The sequence below is a fragment of the Hylobates moloch genome, unplaced genomic scaffold (genome assembly GCF_009828535.3).
Source record: "Hylobates moloch isolate HMO894 unplaced genomic scaffold, HMol_V3 SCAFFOLD_15, whole genome shotgun sequence".
Taxonomy (NCBI): Eukaryota; Metazoa; Chordata; class Mammalia; order Primates; family Hylobatidae; genus Hylobates; species Hylobates moloch.
Window position 1 is genome coordinate 35,011,999 of NW_026652290.1, and position 21,123 is coordinate 35,033,121.

General features: G+C 36.6%; 1 long non-coding RNA gene across 1 annotated transcript; it reads left to right on the forward strand.

Moving 5' to 3' along the window:
• The first annotated feature begins 1,149 nt into the window (after positions 1 to 1,149).
• Positions 1,150 to 20,644, forward strand: LOC116483354 (uncharacterized). The gene is made up of 3 exons (XR_004252258.1): positions 1,150 to 1,205; positions 2,763 to 2,822; positions 20,584 to 20,644. It is a non-coding gene; the product is annotated as an uncharacterized LOC116483354 (long non-coding RNA).
• The last annotated feature ends 479 nt before the right edge of the window (positions 20,645 to 21,123 follow it).

Consider the following 21,123-nt stretch of genomic DNA (forward strand, 5'->3'; position numbering starts at 1 on the left):
TTTAATCTGATGTCCTTTGTGCCTCTGGAATTGAAATGAGTCCTGTGATTCAAGCTTTTTACTGCTGATAGCCTTTTTCTCTTTAGAATGCAAAATATGTTAATACTTTTTAAGATAATATGTCTGAAATATCATCTCTTGTGTCAAAATTGGTAAATATTAAGAATCTTGTAAGATCTCATAGTTTAGTGTATAAAACATATCCCCTGTATTGCCTCTAACTACACTGGAAAATGATTTCTTTGTACTGCTTTAAGAAAATGATCTTTGTAAGTTATTTGCTTTATATTTCACTCATCTATAAATTATCCTCATTTAATAGTAACATTAATAAAGTTATTATAGTTATGGGTAATGAGCTAAAAGTATCACTTGAATAAAGTGTTATATTAAAGGCTGAATGAGTAACTGCAATCAGAAAATACTCCTTAATAAATTTACTCTATTCTCCCTGAGTAATATTACAAAACCCATTTAAGGGTAAATATCTTCTTGAATGTCTTTGTATTCCTTTTTGTAATCAGTGCTACTGGATTGGACAATGGCCTAATTGCCCAAGGGATATGAGGTAGCATATGTATTGAACTTTTTGCTATTGTTCAGTGCTCCTAGGGCAAAAGAGGAGGAAGAATGAGAAGAAAGAAATGTATTATGTATCAAATGCTTTATAGTCATTAATTTTTTTACCTTTCCAAATATTGAGTGATATGGTTTCGACCTGTGTCCATGCCCAAATCTCATGTCGAACTATAATCCCCAAAGATAGAGGTGGGTCCTGGTGGGTGGGAGGTGATCGGATCACGGGGGCATTTTTCTTATGAATGGTTTAGCACCAGTGCTGTTCTCTTGATGGTGCGTGAGTTCTCATGAGATGCGGTTGTTTAAAAGTGTGTAGCACTTCCCACTTCTCTCTCTTGTTCCTTCTCCTGCTATGTAAGCTGCCTGCTCCCGCTTTGCCTTTGGCTATGAGTAAAAGCTCCCTGAGGTCACCCCGAAAGCAGATGTTGCCATGCTTCCTGTACAACCTGTAGAAACTGTGAGCCAATTAAACCTCTTTTCTTTATAAATTGCCCAGTCTCAGGTATTTCTTTATAGGAATGCGAGAACAGCCTAATACACTGAGGCAGTGTCATTGTTCTTATTCTGCAGATAAGACAACCAAAGTCCTCGTGAAATAAAATAATTTGCCTGAAATCATACAGCTGGTAAGTAAGCAATGCAACTGGAATGCAATTCAAATGCAATTATCCATGACTCCAAAGTTCATGCTCTGTCTCTGTTTCTATAGTGCCTCTGAATAAACAGCATGGATCCTTTTCTCTTCCTTTCTTAGATCAGACTCAATTCCACTGTAGAACCCTTCTCACTCACTAAAACAGGTTCTGGGATATGTGGTACTTGGATGGCTACCACTAGCTATCTGGCCACCCTGTGGACATCATATTCATGCCTTTACTCACATCCATAGGATGGAATCTTCCTTACAGCCTTAGTGGAGACTACCTTATACAATTTCTCCTAGGATAGGCATATCATGTAGGATATAATCATAACTGAACACACTAATAAAGCAATCATTAATGAATAATAAATACAAGGACAGCAAAAAAGATAGTAACGGAGTTCAATTGATGTCTATTTGTTGAAGCCTGAGAATGAGAAGAAAATAAGGCTTATGCCAGTTTTCCTCAAATTGATCTTTATTATGATGAAAAAATTAAATCGTCCTATGGCTACTTAAGTTTGGAAGATGCTGGTCTAGGCATGAGTACATTTCTTTAAGGAAGAATATCAGAGAATCTTTGGTTAGCTAATATGATTGATTTTGAGGAAGCATTTTCTAAAATAGTTGACGATATAACCTCAGGTTTTAATTTTTTCTTGAGAAAATTTTGAGAAACTGATGCCCTCCAATTACTCTTTGGTTTAAGCTGACGAAAAGAGAAACCATAAATATTGTCCATCTTTTTCTTTGGTACAACATAATGTAGTTATTGAAAATGACAAATTCCCCCTACTTCTATCTTCCATTGGATTCCTATACACTTCATGACTCTGTTCTGAATCTCATTCACTACTTCTCCTCACCAGAAGAAAGACCCTGGTGAGCCTCAACAAAAATCTTCCTAAATGAATAGCCTTTTGACTAATTGTAGAAGTTTTCATTTATTGGAGAGACCCCAAAGCCTGGCAATGAAGCTGGTATTCTTCATATAGACTCTAAGCATTGGCACCCCTCCTCTAATGGCTGCTATAATCTTAAGTGGATCAAATATGATCCAGGCTTATGTGAGGTGATAGAATATTTTTATTTGTTTAGTAAGGACTATTAGTGGCGTAATGCCATTGAAATTAAGCTATTGAGGAAGCTGAAGAGCCTTCTCAGCATCATTTCACTATCTCTCCAATAGACTTCTTTGAAAATGGGTAGAAGCACTTCTTTTTACTGGTGAGAATAGATTTCTATATAAGAAATTCTGTCAACGTTAGAGACAGTCACAGTCAATACAAACTCTTCATTTCTATTTTTTACCAAAAGGCTACATAGTAGGTTGAAAGATTTATCAGCACGTTTCAAGATACTTGATATTGTTTAGAAAAGAGGAATTTCTTTTGTTTCTGCAACTTAAATAAATAAATAATAAAATAAAATGCTATAACATTAGTTGTATTACTACTATGATATTTGAATATACGTATTGGAATGCTTTAGAATTGTGATGAGGACATAAATGAGTCATAAAGCCACTTTTTCTCTGCAGGTTTTTTGTCATATTTATTTTACCCATAAGGATCACCTCCAATCATCAGTGTCAGAATAAGTGAGTATCATAGAAATGACTGTTAATAATTTATTCACATTACTAATCAAAAATAAAGGACAATAATCTTTCAATAGGTGGACACTAGATTTTTGAAATACCTAATTGGAATTAGGAATTAAAGAGAGCTTATTTTCCCCTGCACCCCTACCCTAGGGGTGGTAGAAATATAATATAGTGTTGCTGTGGGTACTGACTGACCATAAAATAGTGGAGATACATGCAAAGCCTCCAGCAACAAGAAGGATATTTAGAAACTGGCTCTGGACTTCCCTATTAGTGGGGGCTATGCATGCCCTTTTGGTCTTTCTGCAGGTTCATATCGAATTATGCAAACTATCAAAAAGTCTGTTGAATAAAGATGAAATTAGTGAAGTAGCACAGATTATCCTGCTCCTTAAGAAAAATACTTTCTGTGTGAATTCTTAGATTTCCAGGGAAAGGGGTATAAACACTCAGAACGTGTCCTCATATCCCTACCTCCCTCTCAAGGGAATTGCATGATTCAGGCCTTAGCAATGTGATGTGCCTCTCTTTTAATCTAATTCCTCTATATGTAACCTGATACATACATGATCAAGGTGAAGATACCATAATAGTGCTGTTCTGGTTGAAGTGAGGGGGAAGAGTGTGGAGAGAGAGGGCGTTGCCGAGTCCCAGTAGTCGGTTCTCTACCTTACCACCCCACTTTGGTCACTCCCCATGATCCTGAATACTGAAACAAGATAGTTTCAAAACCCTGCAGCAAGGCTTTCCTCTAAGTACATTGTTGAGAATTTTACAGTATTATACTCATATGTTTTGAAGGCTCCTCATGTCTAATAACTAATTGAAGGAATATGGAAAATATTCATAGAGTCTAATTTACAATGTTGATGCCAATAGTGCATATTTTTAAATTGTATATTTGGTCTTAAAAGTTTTAAATAAAAAATCCATTACCACCAACTTCTGAGGGAGCTAGATTCTCATTGTCTTTGTCAACACTTGTTATTGTCTGTCTTTTTGGTTATAGTCATTCTAGAGTGTGTGTAGTGGTATCTTACTGTGGTTTTAATTTTTATTTCTCTAATGACTAATGATACTGAGAATCTTTTCATGTGTTTATCTGTCATTTCTATACCTTCTTTGGTCAAGAGCAAAACTCTTTTGCATGTTTTTTTTAGAAGCTGCTCTTTGTCTTATTAGTGAATTGCAAGAGTTATTTGCATATTCTGGATACAAGTCTTTAATCAGACATGGTTTGCAAATATTTTCTTTCAGTCTGTGCTTTGTCTTTTCTTTCCCTAAGAGAGGACTTTTTATCTCACTCTTTAATTTTGATGAAGTCCAATGTATCATTTCTTTCTGTTATGAATTGTGCTTTTGCTGTCATATCTTTGTTTAACCAAAGAATACAAAAATGTCTTCTATCTTTTCTCTAGAAGATTTACAGTTTTCGTTTCTACATTTAGGTCAATGATTTATTTGCATTAATTTTTGCATGTGGTGTGAGGTAAAACTTACATTCATTGTTTTGTTTGTAAATATCCATTTGACACAGAACCATTTGTTGAAAAGACTATCCTTTCCCCCATTGACTTCTAATGGAAGATTTGTTGAAAATTAGGTGAACAGAAATGTAAGGATTTGTTTCTGGACTCTCAGGCCTATTCCATTGATCTATATGCCTGCTCTTATGCCAGTATCACATCGTGTAGATTATTGTAATTTTATGTTTTAATGTTGGGTAGTATCTGTATTTGAACTTTGTTCTTCTCTTAAAAGTTGCTTTTGCTATTCAGGGCTTGCACTACCAAAAAAATTCAAATGCCAGCTTCAATATTGATAAAGGCTGTATTGAATCAATAGTTCAAATAAAAAAGAATTAGCATCTGGAATACATGGTGTTCTAATGCATAAACACAGAACATCTCTCCATTTAGTTCATCTTTTTAATTCTCTCAGTAATGTTCTGTGTGCAAGTATACTTCTCTTGTTAAATTTGTTTTTAAACATTTTATAACTTTTGGTGCTATTAAAAGTGAATTTATTTTCTTAATTTTATTTCTGGATCTGTATTTTGATAATCATTTTTCTCTTGCCTCTGTCAATATTTTCACATCGTGTTTGATTTTTAAATGTTTCACTATGATATATCTAGGTTTGATTCTCTATACAATTATCTAACAAGAGGATTATTGAGCATTTTGGATGTGTAGATTAATTGTTTTAATAAAATTAATAAACTATTTGGAAACTTTAGGACATTCTTTCTTCAAATATATTTTTCTCCGCCTTCTCTCCTTTTCTCCTCCAAGGACTTTTATTACACATATATTGGTATGTTTGATATGAATATCAAACATGAATCTCTAAACTTCTTTAATTTTTCTTTTTCCCTCTATTCTTTACTTGAGTATTTCTATTAATCTATCTTGAAATGATTCTTTTTCTGCCATCCTTAATCTCCTATTGAGTTATTCTAGTGATGTTTTTATTATAGTTATTATATAATTCAACTTCAGAATTTCCATTTTATTTTTTTATAGTTTCTATTTCTTTATTGAGATAATTTATTTATTGAGACATTATTTTCATACTTTCCTGTAATTCTTTAAACATACTTTCCTTTTGGTATTTACACATATGTATAACAGCTGCCTTGAAGTATTTTTTTCTGTTAAGTACGACATCTGAACCACTCAAAGACTATATCAAGTGACTATTTTTGTCTTCCTGAGTATGGCTCACATTTTCCTGTTCTTTGCATGTCTTGCAATGTTTTATTGAAAATTGAACATTTCAGATAATACACAATAGCAGCTCTTGACTCCTTTTTCCAATTTTTTTCTTTTTTAATTTTTTAAAAACTAACCTTCCTAAATCACATCCTCTGTAGTGTCTCCACAGAGTAAATTCTTAAAATTCTTGTTTTTATTTTTAAGCATGGCTTCTCAGGGGTTACCCTTGTAACTGCATGGCTTATTGGTCAGTCAGTGATTAGACATCTCAAGTCAGTACAAATGTTACCGTCTGCATGTGGAACTGTGTGTGATTTGGAGGGCTCATAAAGTTCAGGCAGTTTCTTGCATCTCTTTTTGTGTGAACACAGCTTCATGTTCCCCAGAGTTATGTGGTTAGCTTGCATCTCATCTGTTCGCTTGTGCATGTGCACACAATCTTCCAGAAAGTCTGGGATAAATGGGGAGCTTACAAAGGCCCTCCATGGCTATCTCATTCTCTGGATTACCCTGTTAAATGTGTGGCCTCTTTGCTGGTGTGTTTCTGCACTGACCTCAGGCTTGCTGAGATGCTGACCATCCCTATTTGTTGGGCATGGAGGTTACTGCTGTTACTAACAATATTGTTGGATGTGGTCATTTTTGTGCTCTGTGCCAAATCAATTGAACGCTGTTTGGCTGCAAAACTTCTGGTGTCCATGTCTTGTCTCTCCTCATTAGAGCTAACACTTTGAATATTCTAGGGGATAGAAGGGTATAATGGGAGCAGTCTCAGGCAAGAACATCAAAGATTCCCTCTATTCTTACCCAGTTTTATAACTGTTCATAATTAAAGACTGCTCACTTTATTGTATGACTTTGGCTGATTTCCAGAGCACTGCCAGAGGTTGTTTTGGGGGCCAATTTGGGGGTAGAAAAAAATTTACTTTCTCTGGCATAACAGTAGTTCTGCATCTGTATTTTTAACAGCTTTATGAAATATAATTTATATATCATATAATTTACAGTGTACAATTCAATAGTTTTTAGAAAATTGATGTAATTATACAACCATCACCATAGTCAATTTTAGAGCATTTTTGTCACCTCACAAATCCCCCAAAAGAAAACCTATACCCTTTAGCTATCACCCTCCTGCCCCACCACTGCAGCCCCAGCCGCAACCCCCTTCCTCATCCCGAAGTAACCACTAGTCTTTCTGTCTCCATAGATTTCCCTATTCTGAATTTTCATATGAATGGAATCATACAGCACCTGGCCTTTTGTGACTGACTTCTTTCACTTAGCATGTTGTTGTAAGGGTTTATCCATGTTGTAGCATATATATCAGTACATCACTCGTTTTTATGGCCAAATAATATAATATTGTATGGACATGGCATGTTTTGTTTACACATTAATCCATTCAGGGACACTTGAGTTTCCATATTTTGGCTATAAGGAATAATGCTACTATAAATGTTTGTGTACAAGTATTTGAGTTTGAGTTTCCCTACCTTATGCCTGTTCCTTAGGCCCTGTTGATCTCTCTTGTATAGCTATTAGTCTCAATGGTTTCCAATAACAAACTCATAGAGATGGCAACTGCTCCCTTTTCTTGCTAGTACTGAGGGTGCTTTGCCAAGTTTTTTTGTTTCCCTTATCCCTGTTCACAAATTTGTAACCAGTCTTTTTATTAAACCTTCTTCAATTTTTCTATTTAAGTATACCAACTGTTTTCTACCTGACATATTGCTTTCTTAGGACTGAAGGAAAGGGAACAGGCCGTAACTACTTCTCGTTTTGGAAGACACTGTGATTTGAGACCCTCAACTGCTTTTTCCAAAAATACTTCTCAACAAATTTTCTCTTCCAAATCCTCACTCTCTTGACCTTTAATAATTCTTTTGTTGCTGTTGTTGAGCTATTTGGGAAGAGATTATATTGAACTATCTTTTATTTACCTTTAAGTTTACTTTTATGATTTGTCTGTTCTTGCACTCATGTGTCTTTTTTCCCTAGTTTTATTGAGGTATGATTGACAAAAATTGCACATATTTAGGTTATACTGTGTGATGTTTTGATATATTTGTACATTATGAAATAATTACCACAGTGAAGCTAATTAATATGTTGATATTACCTCATGCAGTTACCTCTTTGTGTGTGTTTATGTATGTGTGGTGAGAACATTTAAGATCTACTCTTTTGACAAATTTCAACTATGCAGTTTTACATTATTATTAATACTACATTATTACTGACTATAGACACCATACTGTACATTAGGTTTTCAGTACTCGTTCATTTTATAGTTGAAAGTTTGTACTCTTTGACCCATATATATATGACCCATAAATATATAATATATGTATTTATATGTATTAACCATTATCTAGTTGAATATGTTAATTTAATAGGACAATAGTCTTGTTTTTGTTTCCTTAATTAGTATTAAATTTGATTTTAAAATAAATGTATTGTTCAATTTAAACTCTTTTATGATTAGTCTTTTTATAACATTAGTTAACATATTATTGGTACATTATATTTTCCTTCTGATTTGCTTAAAAATTTTTTTGTATATGAAACACATCAACCTTTTTTTGTTTTATTTATGTCAAAATACTTTTTCCAGTTTTTTGGTGCATTATAATATTTTCACTTTAATTTCTTGTATTTATGATTAGGAAGCTGTTCTTCATGAGACTGATTAGATAAAAATTAAATGACTTTTTAGTTAAGATTTTAGTTTTTTACTATTATTTTTATTATTTAACTACTTAATCTAACAGAATGTGTAGTCTAAGAGTTGAAGAAAGAGGAAAGAAACACAAAAAGTGGCTCAACAGTCAAAGACAGGTTTATTTTGGAGAATAAACCCCAGAGGGGCTTCTGGCCGATTTCAATCAGGAGTGCTCTCTCTTACTGACTAAGAGTATTTATTGGTTTCAGGGTGAGAGAGCTTGTCTCAGGCTTGGAATGTTTCTGTATCAGGGAGAAGTTTATGGCAGGGTTGGAATGTCTCTGGTCAGAGGGGAGGTTATCTTGGGGCTGACATCTCTCTGGCTGGAGGGAAGGTTATCTCAGGGCTGGCACATCTCTGGTCAAGGAGTAGTTTGTCTGATGGTTGGAATGTTTCTGGTCAGAGATGTCATTTGTGATTGATGATCATGCTGACGTTAGCCGTTAGGCTGATGTCCTTTGGATTTAGGCAGTTTTTGATCAAGGGGAACTTTAGGAAGGTGGTGCTTGTCCAAGATGGCGATGCTCCTACTCTGTCATGAAGGTATATAATATCAGCAAACATTAGAAAGTAACTTTATTTGCCAAATATCTGGCAATTTTTTTCACTGATATTGAGCAATTCATTCCTTTCTCATTTGATTTTTGGTGCTATTTGTGAATATATATTCCTCCCATTACCCTCTACCCTTCAACCTAGTGTTTGTTTCTGCCTCATATGCAGTGTTTTATTCACCTGTATGTCTATTGTTTTTTTATCATCGAATACAGCCAACACCTTTTCATTATTGCTCCTTACCCAATTTTTCTTGACTATTCTTTATTTATTCTTTCAAATAAATCTTGAATTAAAATTTAATTTAAAACTAAAATTGTGAATTTGTGTAAGATTTTGCTAACCAAATTAGAGAAATATTGAAATCTCTACTATTTCTACTATTCCCTATTTTCATATATATATATATATATATCTGTCAAACAATTAATTAATTTTTATTTGTATAAATTTATGGGGTATGAATGTAATTTTGTTACATGGATATATTGCATAGTTCTGAAGTCAGAGGTCTTAGTGTATCCATCACTGGAATAACATACATTGTACCCATTAAGTAATTTCTCATCATCAAGACCCTGTTATCCCCACTTCCTTCTGAGTCTCCATGGTCTATTATTCCACGTTCTACCTCCAGGTGTACACATTATTTAACTATCACTTATAAGGAGGAACATGCAGCAATGTCTTTCTGTCTCTGAGTTGTTTTCCTTAAGATAATGGTCTTTGGTTCTATCCACGTTGCAGCAAAACACAGGATTATATTATTTTTAAGGTGGAATGGTATTCTATTGTGTATATATAACACATTTTCTTTAGCAAGTTGTCCATTGATGGACACTAGATTGATTCCATGTATTTGCTATTGTGAATAGTGCAGCAATAAACATGAGAGTGCAAGTATCTTTTTGATATAATTATTTCTTTTCCTTTTGGTAAATACCCAGTAGTGGGATTGCTAGATCAAAGAGTAGTTCTATTTTTAGTTCTTCAGCCTTCATATTGTCTTCCATAAAAATTGTCCTACTTTATATTTCCACCAATAGTGTATAAGCTTTCCCTTTTCTCTGTATCCTCACAAATATCTCTTACTTTTTCTTTTTAAAGCATCCTTTATTGTCTTCCAAAATTTCCTGCCTAAATATCTTTGTACGTACACTATCCTGCCTCAAGCTCCCCTTTTGTTCTGTTTCTTTTTTTTGTAAAATATTCAGTTATTTTTTAGGAATTAACTAAAATGCCAGCTTATCCCTGGAGTCTTTGATGTTTTTAAACAAAAGAAACTCTCCTCTTGGGTTGTCAAGCCACTCTGACTTATCTTACTTTGTCAGTTAGGGTGTTTTTGTTAAAGGCAAGAAAATCTGCTTTGAACTTAGGTCAAAAGGAAAATATATAAGTTAATTGGTAGAGTCAATGAAAACATTACACCCACCTCACCATATGTGACTCCATAAAAACCTTGGTATTGTACTTTGAAACAGTTACCTGGATGGGGGAGTTCTTTCTATGTAATGAATAGTCGTAAGAGGTTATTTTGAAATAAAGTGAAGATGTATGTTCTGTTGAATGAAATTTAATATCTGTTTCATATCTGATATTTTATTTTCTCTCCAAGCTGCATTTTGGTTTCTAAAGAGATGAGTTAATTTTATGCCTCAATGTTAAATTACTCAGATGTTTGCAAAGATTCAAACATTTCCATATTTCGTGTTCACATTTTGTTAGCTCTTACATTGTGAAAATAGGTATTTGCTAGCTATTAAAATATAGGTAAAATAGGTAAACATATCTCCAGTGTCAAACATTGGTAAATGAAAGGGCTCAATAATAACAAATTTATCTTGTTAATATTTTAACAAAAGATTCTCATTCCACTTAATACAAAAGATAGAACATGATTTTTATAGCTGCTCAAAGAGAGAATATTGTACTTTTATCTCTGGCTTAAAATAAGCCTTTGCTATTACTTTTGTTGGTTTGTTTTCTTTTACTCCCTTTTATTACTGAGTATCTTACCAAAGTCTCTGTTCTGGGGAGCTAAGTAATAAGAATAAGAGGTTACCCTTTTCAGGATGCTTCTTGAAAAGACTCAAGGCCAATCATTTTTCAGCCTTGTGCCAGTTCATTAAAATTTTAAAACCTCTGAATAGAGGTTCTAATTGATCTTGCTGGGCTCAAGCACCTATACCTTGGTAGAAAAAGGCAGGATACCATAATGGATGGGAGTTATACCAAAGCAGAATGAGGTCGTTTTCCATGGAAAATAGGGTATTCTAGTAACAAAAAAAAAGGGAATGTTATAGCCTGAATATATGAATGTGTCTTCCCTTTCCTTCATATGTTGAAACTTAATTACTAAAGTGATAGTACTAACAGATAGGGCCTTTAAGGGATGATTGGATCATGAGGGCTCCAAGCTTAGAAATGAGATTAGTGCCTTTATAAAAGAAGTTGAAGGGAGCTGTGTTGTTTTTCACCATGTGAGCACATAGCCTTCACCTCTTACACGGTGTGAGGCTGTGGCAAGATGCATTGTCTATAAAGCAGAGAGCAGCCCTCACCAGCCACAGAATCTGACAGTGCCTTGATTTTAAACTTTCCAGCCTCCAGATCTGTGAGAAATAAATTTCTAAGATATTTTGTTATAACAGAACAAATTGACTATGATAGGGAAAGAATGCTGAATTACAAACAAAGAAAAGATAGTCACTACACTTCCAGGAATCAATGACTTTTGACTCATATTATAGATATATTGATGTTTTACCTCCTGTTTTATTTATTTTTAGATCCTTACCAGACTAAGCACATCACACACGAACACACACACACACAGTTGCTTAATGAATACAAAGATATATACATGTGACTTTTTTCTAGAAGACAGAGGAAAAACTGAAAGAATGTCCTAAACAAATATTTTGCGTAATATATGAAGTACAAAGTTAGATGAATTTCCCACCGTGCTATTATATGAATGTTTGTGTCACGTCCAAATTTGTATGTTGAAACCTAATCCCCTATTATGATGGCATTAGGAAGCAGAGTATTTGGAAAGTGATTAGGTCAGGAGAGGGGAGCCCTCCTTAATGAGATAATTGCCTTTATAAAAGAGGTGCTAGAGAATGGCTTGGCTCCTTCCATCACATGAAGACACAGAGAGAAGGCATCAACTATGAAACAGGAAGTGGGCTCTCACCAGACACAAAACCTGCTGTTGCCTTGGTCTTGGACCTCCCAGCCACCAGATCTGTGAGAAATAAACTTCTGTTGCTTATAAGCCACCCAGTGTATGGTATGTTGTTGTAACAACCTGAATGGACTAAGACACAGCTTCGTTTACATTCATATTACTCATTTCTTAAAAGATTTTCATTTTTTGATTCTTCATCTTTATATTTATACCTCTGAGTTCCTAGTGTGCATTTTTTTCTGTTCACAAAACACTTTTCTTCTTTAGGACTTACTTGAAGTTAAAAAGGAGCAGAGATCTTCCCCAGTATAAATATTTTATCCTCATTCTCCCATGGTCTGTGATGAATTGTTGGGAACAGGCCCCCAAATCTGGCCATAAACTGGCCCCAGAACTGGCCATAAACAAAATTTCTGCAGCACTGTGACACGTGCATGATGGCCACGATGCCCATGCTGGAAGGTTTTCAGTTTACCGGAATGAGGGGAAGGAACATCTGGCCCACCCAGGGCAGAAAACCACTTAAGGCATTCTTAAACCACAAACAATAGCATGAGTGATCTGTGCCTTAAGGACATGTTTCTCCTGCACATAACTAGCCAGAACCCATCCCTTTGTTTCAGCCCATCCCTTTGTTTTGGCCCATCCCTTTGTTTTCCATAAGGAATGTTTTAGTTCATCTATAATCTATAGAAACAATGCTTATCATTGGCTTGCTGTCAATAAATACGTGGGTAAAACTCTGTTCGTGGCTGTCAGCTCTGAAGGCTGTCAGCCTCCTGATTTCCCATTCCACACTCCATATTTCTGTGTGTGTGTCTTTAATTCCTATAGTGCCACTGGGTTAGGGTCTCCAGAACCGAGCTGGTCTCAGCAAGTGGTGCCCATATGTGGGGCTCAAACCTGGGGTGAAGGGTTGCCAGAGTGACAGTTGGGGAACATGGAACTAAGCTGGAGGACACCAAGTACTCTTAAGCAATCCTTGTGGTGAGTAAGAGGGGGCGCTTAGAAGCATCAGGGTAACAATGGGACAAGTGTGGGCTCTGGTTTGTTCCACCTTGGAACCTTTTCACACTGATGATAAGAAAAAACGAAAGTATAATGAAGTAACAGAAGAGATGACAGAGCAGGTTTGTTTGCCAGCTAAAGCTAAAGCAGCAAAGGAAGAAGAGGTTCATTCCTACCTTCTGCACCCCCTCATTATTTGAAGAAAAAGAGTGGTCTGACCCTCCAGGTCTTTCTTTTCTGGAGGACACTGGGTGAAAAGTAGTTGCCCCAGTGACTGTTTGAGTGCGCCTTGAGAGACCGCTCTCAGTTCTATTCAGGCAGCAATCCAGCAAGCTAGAAGAGAGGGTGATTTAGAGGCTTGGCAGTTGTGTGTTAAAATACACCCTGCAGATCAACAGGGGAATGTTATAGCTACGTTTGAGCCTTTTCCTTGTAAAATACTTAAAGAGTTTAAGCAGGCTATCAATCAGTATGAACCAGGTCTATGCCCAAAGTGTAAAAAAGGAAAACATTGGGCTAATCAGTGTCACTCTAAGTTTGATGAAAATGGGAACCCGATTTTGGGAAACGCCATGAGCGGCCTGTCCTGGGCCCCATTCCAAACTGGGGCTTTTCTGGCTCAGGCCACTCCCTCACCCCTGTACAATGTCTGTCCCCCACCACAGCCCGTAGTGCTGCAGTAGATTTATGCTGCACAAAAGCTGTGAGACTTCTGCCTGGGAAACACCTGCAAAGGGTCCCAACAGGGGTCTGTGGACCCTTGCCAGTGGGGATGATAGGATTACTTCTAGGAAGGTCTAGTTTAAATTTAAAAGGAGTAAACTTAAAAGGTCTAGTTTAAATTTAAAAGCAAGTACCTACAGGAGTCATTGATTCAGATTACAATGGGGAAATTCAAATTGTTATATCTACTTCTGTTCCCTGGAAAGCAGAGCCAGGAGAGCGTATAGCACAGCTCCTAATTTTACCATATGTGGAAATGGGAAAAAGTGAAATTAAATGAACAGGAGGATTTGGAAGCACAAGTAAACAAGGCAAAGCAGCTTATTGAGTGAATCAAATTACTGATAAATGTCCTACCTGTGAAATAACTATTCAGGGAAAGAAATTTAAAGTTTTGGTAGATACAGGAGTGAACATTTCAATTATTTCTCTACAGCACTGGCTGTCCACGTGGCCAATTCAACCTGCTCAATCTAACATAATTGGAGTTGGTAAAGCCGCTAAAAACAGTTATATTTTGCCTTGTGAAGGGCCCGATGGACAACCTGGGACTATTCAACCAATTATAACTTCTGAACCTATAAATTTATGGGGAAGAGATTTATTACAACAGTGGGGGCACAAGTTCTAATTCCAGAACAGTTATATAGCCCTCAAAGTCAACATATGATGCATGAAATGGGGTTTGTCCCTGGTACGGGACTAGGAAAAAATTAGCAAGTTTTGAAGGAACTGCTTCAAGCAGAAAGAAAAAGTTCCTGCCAAGGTTTAGGATATCATTTTTGATGGTGACCATTGTTAAGCCTCCAGAACCTATACCTTTAAATGGTTAACAGATAAGCCAATTTAGATGGAACAATGGCCACTGAGTAAAGAGAAACTGGAGGCTTTAGAGAAATTAGTTACTGAACAATTAGAAAAAGGACACATAGCTCCGACATTTTCCCCCTGGTATTCTCCAGTCTTTGTTATTAAGAAAAAAATCAAGTAAATGGAGAATGTTGACAGATCTTAGAGACATTAATTCAGTTATACAACCTATGGAGACATTACAGCCAGGATTGGCTTATCCTGCTATGATTCTGAAAAATTGGCCTTTAATAGTCATAGATTTAAAAGACTATTTCTTTACTATCCCCTTAGCTGAGCAAGACTGTGAATGGTTTGCATTTACAATTCCCGCAGTAAACAACCTGCAGCCTGCTAAGTGTTTTCATTGGAAAGTGTTGCCACAAGGCATGTTAAACCATCCAACAATTTGCCAGACTTATGTAGGGCAAGCAATTGAACCTACTCATGAAAAATTTTCACAATATTACATTATTCGTTATATGGACGGTATACTTTGTGCTGCCCCCACTCAAGAAAAGTTACTTCAATGTTATGAACACTTGCAAAATTCGATTTCTCACACTGGTTTAATTATAGCTCCTGACAAAATTCAGACTATTACTCCTCACTCCTACTTGGGGACTTTGGTAAATGACACTACAATTGTGCCACAGAAAGTAACCTATATGTAGGGATCAACTGAAAACGTTAAATTACTTTCAAAAATTACTAAGGGACATTAATTGGATACAACCTGCTCTAGGCATTCCTACCTATGCCATGAGTAATCTATTTTCTATCCTTAGAGGAGATCCTAGTCTGACTAGCCCTTGGCAATTAACAAAAGAAGCTGAGGCAGAGTTGCAGCTAATCAAAAAGCAAGTCCATAAAGCTCAAATAAATAGAATAGATCCAGAGAAAATTCTAGATTTGCTAATTTTTTCAACTCATCATTCACCTACTGGTGTTATTGTCCAAGAGCATGACTTAGTAGAATGGTTTTTTCTTCCACATACTAATTCATGGACTCTAACTCCTTATTTGGATCAAATCGCTACTATGATAGGAAATAGGAGAACTCAGATTGTTAAATTACATGGATATGATCCTGGAAAAATTATTGTCCCTCTCACGAAGGCACAAATACAGCAAGCTTTTATAAGTAGTCTTACTTGGCAAACCCATTTAGCTGACTTTGTGGGTATTCTTGATAATCATTTTCCTTAAATGAAACTGTTTCAATTTTTGAAATTAGCTAATTGGATTCTCCCTAAAATAACCAAATTTAAACCAATTGAAGGTACTGGAAATATCTTCACAAATGGGTCTAGTAATGGTAAAACTTCTTATTCCAGCTCAAAAGGTAAAGTTTTTAAGACACCCTATACTTCAGCTCAAAAAGCAGAGCTTGTAGCTGTGATTGAGGTGTTGACTGCTTTTAATATGCATATTAATGTGATTTCTGATTCTTCATATGTGGTTCATTCTAGACATTTAATTGAAAATGCTCAGTTACGATTCCATACAGATGAGCAACTGATGACTTTATTTACCCAATTGCAAATAGCAGTTAGGAATAGAATGCACCCTTCTTACATCACTCACATTAGGGCTCATACACCACTTCCAGGACCTTTAACTGAAGGGAATCTAATGGCTGATCGCCTAGTTGCTACTGCAATATCTAATGCCAGACACTTTCACAATTTAACCCATATTAACGCCTCTGGTCTCAAACGCAGATACAGCATTACCTGGAAAGAAGCTAAAGCTATTATCCAGCAATGCCCAACTTGCCAAATGGTGCATTCCTCATCTTTTACAGGAGGAGTTAATCCTCGAGGATTGGAACCTAATTCTCTTTGGCAAATGGATGTCACACATGTTCCCTCGTTTGGGAGACTAGCTTATGTACATGTATGTGTGGACACCTTTTCTCACTTTGTCTGGGGTACATGCCAATCAGGAGAGTCTTCTGCCTGTGTTAAATGTCACATTTTGCAGTGTTTTGCGGTGATGGGCATTCCAGCTTCTATTAAAACAGACAATGCCCCAGGCTATACTAGCAAAGCTCTAGCCACATTTTTCTCTATATGGAATATTGAACACATTACTGGTATCCCATATAATTCTCAAGGACAATCCGTAGTGGAAAGAATGAATCTCTCCCAGAAACAGCAGTTGCAAAAGCAAAAAGAGGGAAACAGGGACTTCGGGACACCTCATATGCAATTGAATCCAGCATTATTGACTTTAAATTTTTTGAGCCTGCCTAAAGGCCAGATGCTTTCAGCAGCTGAACAGCATCTGCAGAAACCAGCTTCAAAGACAGAAGCTGAACAACTGGTTTTGTGGAGAGCTCAGATAACAAAAAGTTGGGAAATAGATAAAATAAAAAACTTGGGGTAGAGGTTATGCTTGTGTTTCTCCAGGACCGAACCAGCAGCCAATTTGGCTACCATCAAGACACCTGAAACCTTACTATGAGCTAGATACCCAGGAATAGGTTTTGGGAGGATCCCAAAGGCCCACTGGTCGCAGCCATGTCGAGACTGATGCTGAGGAGGACCCCAACTATCACAAGCAACACCCGTCGAATGTAGCCACCTACCTGGGGAAGGATGAAGAAGCTGTCACAGATGGTGGAAGAAAACCTGAGGAAAGCGGGGCAACCAGTCACAATGAGTAATTTAATGATGGCTATGATAGTGGTGATCACCACTGCCATGAATATTCCTTCAATAAGGGCTGACACAGAGAACAGTTATACTTTTTGGATATATTTATCAATCTTGGCTGTAATCATCCTGTGACACAGTTGCACATGCTTTCTGATCTCGGTATTTACCATAATAAATCTGCTCCTATAATTGAGCGATACCACCCTCAAAAACCTATTTGTAAACAGAATTGGACCTGGCCAGAAAAAATGAACGTACTTGTTTGGGAAGATTGTATTGCAGAACAGGCAGAGGTGCTGCACAATGATTCCTATGGAATCATTATTGATAGGTGCCCAAAGGGAATGTTTAGCTTGAATTACACCTCTCAGTCTGCATGCCATGGCCACGCAATGTTCAGCTGGTCTAAACAAAATGGTCAGATGGTAGAAATGGTAAGAAATATGGCAAGGGTTCCTATTATCTGGAAACGTGGCGGCGGTATAGTGACACCTCAACCTCAAATGATATGGCCCGCTCTAGGAGCTAAGCATAAAAATTTGTGGAGACTATTAATAGCTCTTAATAAGATCAAAATTTGGGAAAGAATCAAAAAGCATCTAGAAGGACACTCTATAAACTTGTCTTTGGATATTGCAAAATTAAAATAACAAATATTTAAAGCATCCCAGGCACACCTGACCTTAATGCCAGGGACTAGAGTGCTTGAAGGAGCTGCAGACAGATTAGTAGCTATTAACCCATTAAAATAGATAAAAACACTTGGAAGCTCTGTGATTTCAATGATGATTGTGCTTTTACTCTCTGTTGTTTGTCTTTGTATAGTCTGCAGATGCAGATCCCAACTCCTGTGAGCAGTAGCTCACCATGATAAAGCTGCCTTTGCTTTTATCATCTTGCAAAAACAAAAAGGGGGAACATGTTGGGAACAGTCCCCCAAATCTGGCCATAAGCTGACTCCAAAACTGGCCATAAACAAAATCTCTACAGCACTGTGACATGTTCGTGATGGCCATGATGCCCACACTGAAGGTTATGGGTTTACTGGAATAAGGGCAAGGAACACCTGGCCTACCCAGGGTGGAAAACTGCTTAAGGTGTTCTTTTTCTTTCTTTCTTTTTTCTTTTTTTTTTTTTTTGAGACGGAGTCTCACTCTGTCGCCCAGGCTGGAGTGCAGTAGCGTGATCGCAGCTCACTACAAGCTCCGTTAAGGCATTCTTAAACCACAAACAACAGCATGAGTGATCTGTGCCTTAAGGACATGTTCCTGCTGCAGATAACTAGCCAGAGCCCATCCCTTTGTTTCAGCCCAACCCTTTGTTTCCCGTAAGGAATGCTTTTAGTTAATCTATAATCTATAGAAACAATGCTTATCACTGGCTTGCTGTCAATAAATATGTGGATAAAACTCCGTTTGTGGCTCTCAGCTCTGAAGGCTGTCAGCCTCCTGATTTTCCACACCACACTCTATATTTCTGTGTGTATGTGTCTTTAATTCCTCTAGCGCTGCCAGGTTAGGGTCTCCATGACCAAGCTGATCTCAGCAATGAATGACAATATATTGGAAGAAAAGACTTATAACTTTTCATTTAGATAATATATTTAGTGACTGTTGCCTCTGAAAAAAATTTATTCATTTGAAAAATTTTATTCATTCAGTGATTTTTTAAAAAAACAATTAGTAAGCATTGCCTGTTAAAAAAATATTGAGGAACTTGAGTGGAAGGGCAAACTCCTTGCCTTCACTGAGCTTGCTGTCTGATAGAGAGCCAAATATCACATCAGGGCAAGAGTTCCCATGCCAATTGGGAGGACTGTCTTTCGGGCAGGTACATGGTACTGTGAGAGTGGATGGGCAGGCATATCAACCCTAACTAGGAATATAGAACGGGGGGTGTCTTTAGGTCAACATCAAGTAGAATCTTGAGGGTCATAAAGGTGTTCAAGTACAAGAGGAGAGAGAATTGTAGGAAAAAGGAGTTACATGGGCAAAAACAAGGGAACAGAAGAAAGCATGATATATTTAGAGAATTGCATATATTTGTTTTTATTTTATCTTTATTTTATTTTATTAACTTATATGGAACTACTGTGTATCAGGCTCTGTTTTGTGTTTTATAAGTTTTAATTCATCTAAGGTCATTTAATGTATGTTTAGAACCGGAGTTGGCAAACTACTAATTTACAGATTAAATCCAGCCCCCTGCATATTTTTGCAAATACAGTTTTATTGAAAACAGTGATGTTCATTTGTTTATGTATTACCTATAGCTGCTTTGATGTTACAACTGCAAAGGTGAGAAATTGCAGCAGAGATCTATGGCCCACCAAGTCTAAGATATTCGCTATCTGATTCTTAACCTAAAAAATTTGCCAATTGGTAAAGTACAACTTAGCTTTAGAAGAGATACATGAGGCTTAAGGAAAGAAGGGGCAAGATTACAGAGGATGTCAGTTTAAGAAATGGAATTTATTTACTGGTGCATTGCAATAGTAAGGCAATTGCTCTTGAGTATAACTGTACCCAACAACTCACATAATTAATAGTGGCCCATAAAGACTGCTCAGGGAGGGCTATTAATGTTTCCATCAGACTACGGCAATATCGTGTAGTCTACCCAGTTCTACAGAAAGTAAGCTACTTCACAAAAGATATGTGTTCATACCTACAACGGAGATTTTTGTTGACTTCTGAGCTGAAGCAATAATGTCTGCATTCACAATCTAATTTTACAATAGATAAAATGATGTTTAGACTGTAGATATGTGTCTTAACCAAAAGACAAATCTTAGATATGTCTCTAGCATCAATGTTATTTAGTATCTCGTACATAAGTCCTATTTCCACTGACCAATGCCTTAACCTAGGGTACATTATCTAGTCTCTTTCAGCCCCAGTTTCATCATCTTACTTCGAAATAATGTTTTGAAGACTGAATTAGATAATAAACATATAGTCCTTAGTACAGAGGTTGCTATGCAGTGGGAGCTGAATGAATTATGTTTGTTATTACAGAAACCCCAAAGCTTTAGAGACCTCCGTACACATCTTTTTAAAGCTGTTTTCTTGCAACCCAGTATTTTTTATTAAAGAAAAGCTTATAGTTCGAAGCTAACAAACATCACACAATCACAATGCTCAATGGAGTAAAGAGCTTGATTGGAGATACATTAAAAGTGCAAAAAATAACATTTAATGGATTTTTTTCAAAATTTCTGGGCACAGGTCAGAAATCTCTCTGAGAAGACGTCTGATTTCAGTGAAGTCTGGGAATAGCATCAGAGAAAATTGATATGTTGTTTTTCTTTTCAATTTTCCAGATGCAATAAAAATGGTGAAGAATAGGGATGTATGTGACCATCTTAATGCAGATAAAGACAAGAATCAAGGTGCCACAAAATACACCCCTCAGCCTCTCTCTTATTTTCCCTCATCCTATCCTCCATGTGAGTTCCCAAGCAACCCACAGTGTGGCGCATTCTCTGGGGCTCTAAGCTTACTCATGTTTTCTGCCTGTCAGTCAAGTGTTGTCAAAATATTGGGAATTAGCCTTGGAAACCAAACATCAGAATTAAAAAAAAAGATATATTAAAGTTTCCATCCCTGATAACGAACAATTAGAACATGACACTAGCAGTGAGGGTACAAGACAGCTGGAAAATAAGGAGGAGAATACCATAACAGAGAATGCCACTGGCTCCTGCACTCTATACCCTTATCCAAATGTTGTAGCAAAAGCTCACTCATATCTAGCAGTATAGGGAAGTCTTGGGAATTTTTCTCTTTCATGTTGTCATCTGCTTCTTAAAAATACTCAGAGAGTCTCTCTCTCTCTCTCTCTCTCTCTCGATATAGATATC